Below are 11037 nucleotides of genomic sequence, written 5' to 3'. Positions count from 1 at the left end.
GGAATATTGTGTGCAGTTCTGGTCGCCACACTACAGGAAGGATGTGATCGCGTTAGAGAGGGTGCAGAGGAGGTTCACCAGGATGTTACCAGGGCTGGAGCGCTTCAGCTATGAAGAGAGACTGGGCAGGTTGGGTTTGTTTTCCTTGGAGCTGAGGAGGCTGAGGGGGGACATGATTGAGGTGTACAAAATTATGAGGGGCATAGATAGGATGGATGCTGAGGAGCTTTTTCCCTTAGTAGAGGGGTCAATAACTAGGGGGCATAGATTCAAGGTAAAGGGCGGGAGGTTTAGAGGGGATTTGAGAAAGAACTTTTTCACCCAGAGGGTGGTTGGAGTCTGGAACTCACTGCCTGAAAGGGTTGTGGAGGCAGAAACCCTCACAACATTTAAGAAGCATTTGGATGTGCACTTGAAATGCCATAGCATACAAGGCTACGGGCCAAATGCTGGAATATGGGATTAGATTAGACAGGGCTTGATGGCCGGCGCGGACACGATGGGCCGAAGGGCCTCTATCCGTGCTGTATTACTCTATGACTCTATGACTCTATGTAGGAGTATTGGAGGAACAGGTGATAGATCTCAATTGGGCATTCTTTCTCTGTGAGCCGAGGTGGGGTTGGCAGGCAATTCCTCCAGAGAGGGGATCACAGCTCAGTGCAACCGTATCCTTAGTTGAAATCCACACGGGTGACTGGATAGTGATCAGCAGCAGCGCGACTGGCTTTCTTCCCCTCACTAACTGAAGGGTGCTGAGGCCGATAATGCCAAGCCTGCCATCCTGAGCGAAGCCAACCAGCTCAGCACGGACTGGAGATCAATCTTTCTTCGGCAGCACCTGCCAAACCCGCGATCTCTTCCACCTAGAAGGACAAGGGCAGCGGGCGCATGGGAACACCACCGCCTCCAAGTTCCCCTCCAAGTCACACACCATCCTGACTTGGAAGTATATCGCCGATCCTTCATCGTCGCTGGGTCAAAATCCTGGAACTCCCTCCCTAACAGCACTGTGGGAGCACCTTCACCACACGGACTGCAGCGGTTCAAAAAGGCAGCTCACCACCACCTTCTCAAGGGCAACTAGGGATGGGCAATAAATGCTGGCCTTGCCAGCGATGCCACATCCCATAATTGAATTAAAACAAAATACAATGGGAGTTCTTCATTTTCAGTTATCCTTACTGTCGTTTTGTGATTTGAATTTTTAATTGCCTTCTTTTTTTTCCATCATTTCCAGGTGCATGCAACTATAGTGAGAAGAGAGCTTCCCAAATCCAGCAATGTGGAAGAAAACTCTCTTTTCCTTAGGGATAGATATCCAGTATGTTGCAGAATTTGCCTGCATGCCTCTGACCTTTGCTCTTATTTTTTGACTCTTCCGATTGCAGGAAGCAAGGTGGGGCAACTAGGGATGGGCAATGACGTAATAAAGACTCACTACGCACTTGGTTGTACATAAAGCAAGGCTTTAATCGACTTGTAACAAAACATGGAGGTCTAGTTAGTAGTCACTAGCTTCCTGTTTCCAGATTGTCTCTGGCCAAGTTGGGCCCACGCCCGCGTATTTATACTCCTCGGACGGCGCCCTCAGCTGGCCGTTCAGTAGTACTTCCTGAGTTACTTCTTGTAGAAGTTGCGATTTATGACAGGCAATATATGTTGGCCTTGCCAGCGATGCTCAGACCCCAGGAACGAATAAAAAAAAACCCAGGGATCACTCTCCTCTGTGCAGATCAGATCCCCACTGGGATATTCAGTATCCAATTGAGCCAAAGAGGACTAGGGGGAGACATTGGGGTTGATCTTCCTGTTGCTGGGGATATTGGATCATGCTGTGCACAGTGCCAACAGCAAACCTGGACAGGGAGGAGCTCAATCGCCTCATGGAGAATCTTGGCCATCACAGGCATGTTCCTCTCCCATCACAGTTTCCCTATATTCGCTGGCGATCCAATAGCCACAGGAACGGAAAAGTCATTCATATTTTCAGGGGAAAAGAAATACCAAAAAGCCAACCCATATCTCAGTAGCAAAATATCGTCAATGAATTGTGACGTTCTACACAGTGCTACTCAAGAAACTAACTCCTTCTAACTTGGTCACGCTTGGAAACATTAATAGAAGTATCCTGACTTCCTGGAGAGAAGATATTATATTTGTAATTTTTAATCAGCATTAAGTTAGAAGCTGCGTTTCTTAGCAAGCATTTAAAAAAAAAATCATTAATTTGAAATGTGTAAGTAGTATTCTTAATTATCATGTTCGTGAAAAGTCGTGACATTAATTTCATCAGCAATGCTCTACAGAAACCTGAGCCACTTTCGGGGCCTGTGGCAATGAACTAAAAGATTACAAAATTAAATATACATTTTCTTTTTTTTCAATGTAACAAGTATGCATCTCATTAACGCTTGTAATAAAAGGTGCTTTTTTTCCCCCCACTGCCGCGGTGTGTGACATTCTGATTTACAATAATGCAGAGTCTGGACTTGTTGCGTTAATTGGAAATTACAGATTTACATTAAAACCAACTAGCCTTTGTCACTGCCGCAGACTCCTACTTAGATATGTGAGGGGGTATTTTGGGTGTTTTGTTAAATGCTTTCACTGGAGTGTGAAAGCATTCTGTGGTCTGCACAAGGGGCTCACAGACAAGATTTCAACTGTCCCAGTCATTGCTGGTTCTGCTTTTTATGGCATCATGTGAAGGCCTCTGACTCTTTAGGAGGAATCTTAACTCTTCAGCTCCCCAGCTCCAGTGCGTGGATTTTAAAAGTCCTCTTTATTCCTTTATAAAACTAACCATGGCCTCACCCCATCCTCCCTCCAGCCCAATCTCCCAACTTGAATTTTCTGGTCTTCCACCTGTGGCTTGCTGTGTGTTTCACCACCCCCCACCCCACCTCACCCCACTCCATCATCGGTGGCATAATTGAGTTAGATATATTTCTTAAGGCTAAGGGGATCAAGGGATATGGGGAGAAGGCAGGGACAGGGTACTGAATTTGGATGGTCAGCCATGATCGCATTGAATGGCGGAACAGGCTCGAGGGGCCGAATGGCCTACTCCTGCTCCTATCTTCTATATTTCTATGTTTCTATACCATTCAGTTAGTATGCTGGAACGGAGCGGGATAGCAGTTAAAATCGAGGGGCCCCATTTCTCGTCGATTTCCGATTGTAACCGTTAGTTTTGGCTTTGGATGACGCACCGGCCCCATTAATCAATGGAAATCGGGGTCCCCTGATGTAAGTAGAAAGAACTTGCACTTATCTAGCTTCGCTGTCAACCTCAGGATGTCCCAGAGAGCTCTGCAACTTTTGAAGTGCAGTCACTGTTGTAATCACAGAATCATAGAAACCCCACAGTGCAGATAGAGGCCATTTCGGCCCATCGAGCCTGCACCGACACATATCCCACCCGATCCCCGTAACCCCTACACCAACACATATCCCACCCTATCCCTGTAACCCCATGTATTTAATCCCCCTAACACTAAGGGTCAATTTATCATAGCCAATCAACCTAACCCGCACATCTTTGGACTATGGGAGGAAACCGGAGCACCCGGAGAAAACCCACGCAAACACGGGGAGAATGTGCAAACTCCACACAGACAGTCACCCGAGGCCGGATTCGAACCCGGGTCCCTGGCGCTGTGAGGCAACAGTGCTAACCACTATGCCACCGTGCTATGTAGGAAACGCGGCAGTCAATTTGCTCACAGCAAGCCCCCACAAACAGCAATGAAATAATGACCAGATCACCTGTCTTAGCGATGTTGGTTGAGGGGCAAATATTGGCCAGGACACCGGGGAGAACTTTTCCAATAGTGCCGCGGGATCTTTTACATCCACCTGCGAGGGCAGACAGGGCCTTGGTTTAACGTCCCATCCGAGAGACGACTCCTCCGACAGCGCAGCGCTCCCTCAGTATTACACTGAAGCATCATCCTGGATTACGTGCACAAGTCTCTGGAGAGGGGACTTTGAACCTGCAACCTTCTGCCTCAGAGGCGAGAGTGCTACCCACTGAGCCAGGGCTGACACCTAAGAAGGGCTCTGCCAGGATTCTCAGCAACGGTAAAAGAGGTCTATTTCCATCACTATGCCTCAGCATGCCATGTTAGCTCTACTTATATTCGATTTTCTGTCACAGCTGTAGTTGTCTCTTTTTACCGTTTTCTAATCCAGAATATTAAATTCCAGAGGGTAGTGGGCTGCAACAGACTACTGAAAATCAGTAATCATCTCTCAAACATTTCCACTTCCTCTTGCCTATTCTCTAATCTTCCTGGCTCATTCGAGCATCAGAACCAAGTGCATACCCCGGACTGATTACAAGGCAGCAGTCTATTCCAACAGTTCAGATAATGTCCTCAAACCTTTAAACAGAAGCTCGAATATTTATAACTGTCTTCTGAAACTCCAATACTACCTTGAAATCAATCCTGAGTTAGTTTTATTTACTTTGGTTGCCGAATCGTGGGAAGGAAATGACTGACCTTAAGAGGGTGTGGAGGTGAGGAATGAATCATAGAATCATAGAATGTTTACAGCACAGAAGGAGGCCATTTGGCCCGTCGAGCCCGTGCCGGCTCGCTGCAAGAGCACTTCAGCTAGTCCCACTACCCCGCCCTTTCCCTGTAGCCCTGCAATTTTTTTTCCTTCAGGTACTTATCCAATTCCTTTTTGAAAGCCATGATTGAATCTGCCTCCGCCACCCTTTCAGGCAGTGCGTTCCAGATCCTAACCACTCGCTGCGTAAAAAGTTTTTCCTCACGTCACCTTTGGTTCTTCTGCCAATCACCTTAAATCTGTGTCCTCTGGTTCTCGACCCTTCCGCCAATGGGAACAGTTTTTCTCTCTATCTACTCTGTCTAGACCCGTCATTTAATCTCTCCTGCCTTCCACCCTATCACAGACCTTCCCTTTTGTTCATTCCTCCCCTCCCCCCTTTCCCAGCCCCTGCACTTGCTTAAAAACCTGTTCCATCTCCAACTTTTTCCGGTTCTGACGAAGGGTCATCGACCTGAAACATTAGCTCTGTTTCTCTCTCCTCAGATGCTGCATGACCTGCTGAGTGTTTCCAGCATTTTCTGTTTTCATTTCCGATTTCCAGCATCCGCAGTATTTTGCTTTTGACATATTCAGATTTGTTGTGATATCTAAATTAGTCCAATTCAAGCTCCTGCTTCAATTCTTAGCTCTTGTATATTTGTTTTTAAAGAGAAAGAAAATGGAAGTTACAAAAATCCCTGAGCTTTTTTTGTTCGGGTTGATATACAGGAAACTCTCTTTTTACCGGTACCTAAATAACTGGAAATCTCTGTTAACCGGCAAAATTCAGGAGTAGGTTCAGGTAAGTTTTACTTCATATTAGTGGCCGTGTAACCGGGGTTCCTGGATCTGTGGCCGTGTAACCGGGGTTCCTGCACCTGTGGCCATGCAACAGGGATGCCTGGATCTGTGGCCGTGTAACCGGGGTTCCTGCACCTGTGGCCATGCAACAGGGATGCCTGGATCTGTGGCCGTGTAACCGGGGTTCCTGCACCTGTTGCCATGCAACAGGGATGCCTGGATCTGTGGCCGTGTAACCGGGGTTCCTGCACCTGTGGCCATGCAACAGGGATGCCTGGATCTGTGGCCGTGTACGGGGCTCTCGTACCTTGGTAAGTATACCTCCCTGTAATCTGGACTTTTTGATCAACCGGCACCACGCCGGTCTCGTCGGTGCCGGATAAAAAAGAGTTTCCTGTATATATGTGTGTGGAAATTGTAACTTTGGCGCTTGTCTTGAAGACTCTTGCTTGTATTCAGTCCTTCTCCCTCCTTCCACCTCTAAGACAACCTCACTCATATATCCCTGACCAGGTCAATAAGCTCTAACATGGTACAACTTTATCACAGCAGGTTATTTCAATATTCTGTCACTTTATTGAAGGTCTTGCTGTTATCTGTATGCATGACATGATCTAGGCCTGCGAGGCAGCTCACCCCTGACCCTGTGACAAATCTACATACCTTATCAGTAGTTATGTCATGCAGGAAGAGTGACAGTTCTTAATGAGAAACACAACGGCAGAATTTAGTAGGAATTCCAATTCTGTTCCAGGGTAGTAGATGGAGAATAATCCTGCTTCTCCTTACACTATGCAAATTAAATGCTCCCTGGGACTAGGTTGTCGAAATAGTAATGACTAGAAATTTCAGATCGTACAGCTGACATTTAAAAGCACTATCTCATGTTGCATGGAGCTCTGATTTGCATCCCAGTGCGATAATATGGATCTGGCAGGGACTGGGCCCAGTTACTAGCAAGAGGTAGCTTTATAACGCTGCCTTCACCTAGAATGCCATAGTGACGTCTGCAATTCTAGAGAGGTGCTCTGCAGGGGTTTTATATTATTGAAGGCCTCCGCCAGCCCTACCACCCTCCGAGAACTCTGCGTTCCTCCAATTCTGACCTCTTCCTTCGCCCCATTATTGGAGGCCGGGCCTTCAGCTGTCGAGGCTCTAAATTTAGGAATTCCCTACATAAACCTCTTTGCCTCTCTCTCCTCTTTTAAGAGTTTCCACAAAATCTACCTCTTTGACCTGTCATAATATCTCTTTGTGGCTCGGTGTCAAATTTGATCTGATAACGCTCTTGTGAAGCGCCTTGGGACGTTTTGCTATGTTAAAGCAACTATATAAATGCAAGTTGTTGCTGTTAAAAACAGTGGACAATGTATATTCGAAGCTAGTGATGACCATTTATTTTGAGCGGCACAATGGTTGGAACCATAAAAGTTCAAGGGTTTTTGTAGAGTTGAAGATACAATTCGAAAGGTTATTATTTCATAGGCCTCTTTCCAGTCAGGGTGTGATGCGCTATCAATTACTCATAAAAGACTGAGAGTTAGAAGAGTAACTAAAGGCTTTTATTAACAACAGAATGGAGGTCTGCCTCGAGTGGTCGACCGGTCCAGGATACCAAGGGCTGGGGAGCAGTCACCTTTATACTAGGACCTGTGGGAGGAGTCAACCGAGGCATGTCCAGGCATGTACACAGTGGAATACAAACAGGACAAACAGGAATACAAACAGTGGTTTACCACATTCACCCCTTGTTTAAAATTGAGTCCGGCAGGGTGAAGTGTATTAAAAGTTAGTGTATTGGAGTCTCTCCGGAGGTCTTGTCTGCCGCTGTGATCGGCGTGGTGACGGCAGGGGTAGTGAAGCTTCCGGCGTCGAGTCCAGCGTAGGCTGTGGCACAGGCGTGTCGTCCTCGTAGATGTCGAGCGGGTCGCGGGGCCCAGGCCTGCCGTCTGCTGGGGCTGGATATCGGATCGTGGGGGGGGGTGGTAGTGGGTAGTGGGTTACTGTGGTCCCCGAGGGTGCAAGGTCTCTTATGGAGACTGTGTCCTCCCGCCCGTCCGGGTATGCGATGTAAGCATACTGGGGGTTGGCGTGGAGGAGGCCGACCCTCTCGACCAGGGGGTCCGTTTTATGGGTCCTCACGTGTCTTCTCAGTAGGACCGGCCCTGGGGACGTCAGCCATGGCGGTAGCGATGTCCCTGATGTGGACTTCCTTGGGAAGACGAACATTTTCTCATGAGGGGTGGCGTTAGTGGCAGTGCAGAGCAGTGACCGAATAGAGTGGAGCGCATCGGGGAGCACATCCTGCCAGCGGGAGGTTGGAAGGCCCCTAGACTTTAAGGCTAGCAGGACGGCCTTCCAAACTGTCGCATTTTCTCTTTCCACCTGTCCGTTCCCCCGGGGGTTGTAACTGGTGGTCCTGCTTGTGGCAATACCCCTAGTTAGCAGGTACTGACGGAGTTCATCGCTCATAAACGATGAGCCCCGGTCGCTATGGATATAGCTGGGGAAGCCGAACAGGGTGAAGAGGTTGTTCAGACATTTAATGACCGTGGCACTGGTCATGTCCGGGCAGGGGAAGGCGAACGGGAAACGGGAGTACTCATCAATAATATTGAGGAAGTACACATTGCGGTCGGAGGAGGGGAGAGGCCCTTTAAAATCAACGCTCAGGCGCTCGAAGGGGCGAGTGGCTTTTATCAGGTGGGCCCTGTCTGGTCTATAAAAGTGTGGTTTGCACTCAGCGCAGACTTGGCAGTTCCTGGTCATGGTCCTGACCTCCTCAATAGAGTAAGGCAGGTTGCGGGCCTTGATGAGGTGGAAGAACCTGGTGACCCCCGGGTGGCAGAGGTCATTGTGGAGGACCCGTAGTCTATCGATCTGCGCGCTGGCGCAGGTGCCACGCGATAGCGCATCCGGGGGTTCATTTAGCTTCCCGGGCCGGTACAAGATCTCGTAGTTGTAGGTGGAAAGTTCGATTCTCCACCTCAAGATCTTGTCATTTTTGATTTTGCCCCTCTGCTTGTTGTTAAACATAAAAGCAACTGAACGCTGGTCAGTGAGCAGGGTAAATCGTTTTCCGGCCAGGTAGTGCCTCCAATGACGCACAGCCTCCACAATCGCCTGGGCCTCCTTCTCAACAGCGGAGTGTCTGGTCTCCGGGCCTTGGAGGGTTCGTGAAAAGAAGGCCACGGGTCTCCCCGCCTGATTGAGGGTAGCGGCCAGGGCAAAGTCGGACGCGTCGCTTTCCACCTGGAAGGGGATGGATTCGTCCACTGCGTGCATGGTGGCTTTGGCAATGTCCTCCTTGATACGGTGGAAGGCTAAGCGGGCCTCTGCCGTCAAGGGAAAAGAGGTGGACTTGATCAGCGGACGGGCCTTGTCCGCATAGTAGGGGACCCACTGGGCGTAATAGGAGAAAAACCCTAGGCACCTCTTCAGGGCCTTGAGGCAGTGGGGCAGTGGAAGTTCCATAAGGGGACGCATCCGGTCGGGGTCGGGGCCGATGACTCCGTGTTCCACAACACAGCCAAGGATGGCGAGGCGGTTTGTGCGGAATATGCACTTCTCCTTGTTATATGTCAGGTTTAGGAGTTGGGCGGTGCGGAGGAATTTTTCGAGGTTTGCGTCATGGTCCTGCAAGTCACGGCCGCAGATGGTCACATTGTCCAGATATGGGAAAGTGGCCTGCAACGCATTTTGATCTACCATCCGGTCCATCTCCCTTTGGAAGATGGAGACCCCGTTGGTGACGCCAAAGGGAACCCTAAGGAAGTGATAGAGGCGGCCGTTTGCCTCAAAGGCAGTGTACTGGCGGTCCTCAGGGCGGATGGGGAGCTGGTGGTACGCTGATTTCAGGTCAATGGTCGAGAAGACGCGGTACTGCGCGATCTGGTTGACCATATCAGCTATACGGGGGAGTGGGTAGGCGTCCAGCAGGGTGTAGCGATTTATTGTCTGGCTGTAGTCGATGACCAGGCGCTGCTTCTCGCTGGTCTTAACGACCACAACCTGGGCTCGCCAGGGGCTGGTGCTGCCCTCAATAATCCCTTCTTTCAGGAGCCGCTCCACTTCGGTTTTAATGAAAACCCTGTCCCCGGCACTGTATCGCCTGCTCTTTGTGGCGATGGGCTTACAGTCGGGGGTGAGGTTAGCAAACAGTGGTGGGGGGGTGACTCTGAGTGTGGAGAGGTTGCACCTGGTGCGCGGCGGGCAATTTGGAAGCTGCTGGCTGCGGACTGTGAGTGGGGGTAGGGGTCCACCGTACGCCATCGTAACACTTTTAAGGTGGCACTGAAAATCTAACCCCAGCAGGACGGCAGCGCAGAGGTCAGGCAGGACCAGAAGTTTAAAATGATCGTACACGGTCCCGTCTACTACGAGTGTCACCACGCAGTAGCCGCCGATGTCCGCCGACTGGGACTCGGAGGCCATAGAAATCCGCTGTTGCGCAGGCAGGACTGGGAGAGAGCAACGCCGCACCGTGTCGGGGTGGATGAAGCTCTCCGTGCTCCCAGAGTCAAAAAGGCAGATTGTATCGTGACCATTTACCTTAATGTCCATTGTGGAACTGGCCAGTTGGTGCGGTCTCGCTTGGTCCAGTGTAACGGATGCCAGCGTAGGGGTCGGTGTGTCGCTGCGGGTATCAGATGAGGCGGTGTCGGGGGCCTGCTGCGTCCCGGCTGTCGTCCAAGATGGCGGCGTCCATGATCCCCATGTGGCTGGAGGCGTCCAAAATGGCTGCTGTACCGGTGATTCGCACACGGCCGGGGAGGTCCAAAATGGCGGCCCGCATGGCCCACACGCGGCGCTGCTGGGGTTCGGGGTGGCTTTGGCCCTGCAGACGCTAGCGTAGTGTCCCTTCTTCCCGCAGCCCGAGCAGATCGCGTTTTTCGCCGGGCAGCGCGCTCTGGGGTGTTTTGCCTGGCCACAGAAGTAGCATTTCTGGCCTTGGGGCACTGCTGTCTGGCCTTGGGACACTGCTGCGGTAGTTGGGCCGTTGTTGGGGTGTGGCTGGGGTGGCACGGCGCTATGAGGCGGTCCTACCGTGTCCCAGGCTGTCATTCCCCGCGGCGTCCACGGTGCAGAGGAGTAGGCATCCATGCCCTGGTAGGCTGCATCCAACGATAGTGCGAGTTCAGAGGCCTTGTTGAGGTCGAGGTTACTCTGCTCCAACAGTCGCTGTCGTGTGTAATTGGATCTGTGGCCCGCTACAAAAGCGTCCCGGATAAGTTCCTCTGTGTACACGGCGGCCTTTACATCCTTACAACCACAGGCCCGGCCAAGCACAGACAGTGCCTGAAGGTATTCCACGGTCGATACCCCAGGTTGTTGTTTACGACTCCCCAGGAGGTGCCTGGCGTACACTTCGTTCACTGGGCGCGTGTACTGGTCCTTGAGGAGCTTGATAGCATCCGCGTACGAGGTCGCGTCTTGGATGACCGAGTACACTCGGTGGTTCACTTTGGAGGTCAGGACATCCAGTTTGTCCTCGTCCGATTTGATTGCTTCGGAGGCGGTCAGGAATTTTTCGAAACACTTAAGCCAGTGAGTAAACTTGGTGGATGAGTCCGCCTCCCGATGATCTAAGTCCAGGCATGCTGGTGTGAGGATCTTCTCCATTATAAAAATGTTGTTAATAAAATTGATGCGCTATCAATTACTCATAAAAGA

This window comes from Somniosus microcephalus, chromosome 32 (assembly GCF_052327205.1).
Source record: "Somniosus microcephalus isolate GS21.2 chromosome 32, FLI_Smic_1.0, whole genome shotgun sequence".
Taxonomy (NCBI): Eukaryota; Metazoa; Chordata; class Chondrichthyes; order Squaliformes; family Somniosidae; genus Somniosus; species Somniosus microcephalus.
Note: the sequence above shows the minus strand (reverse complement) of the source record.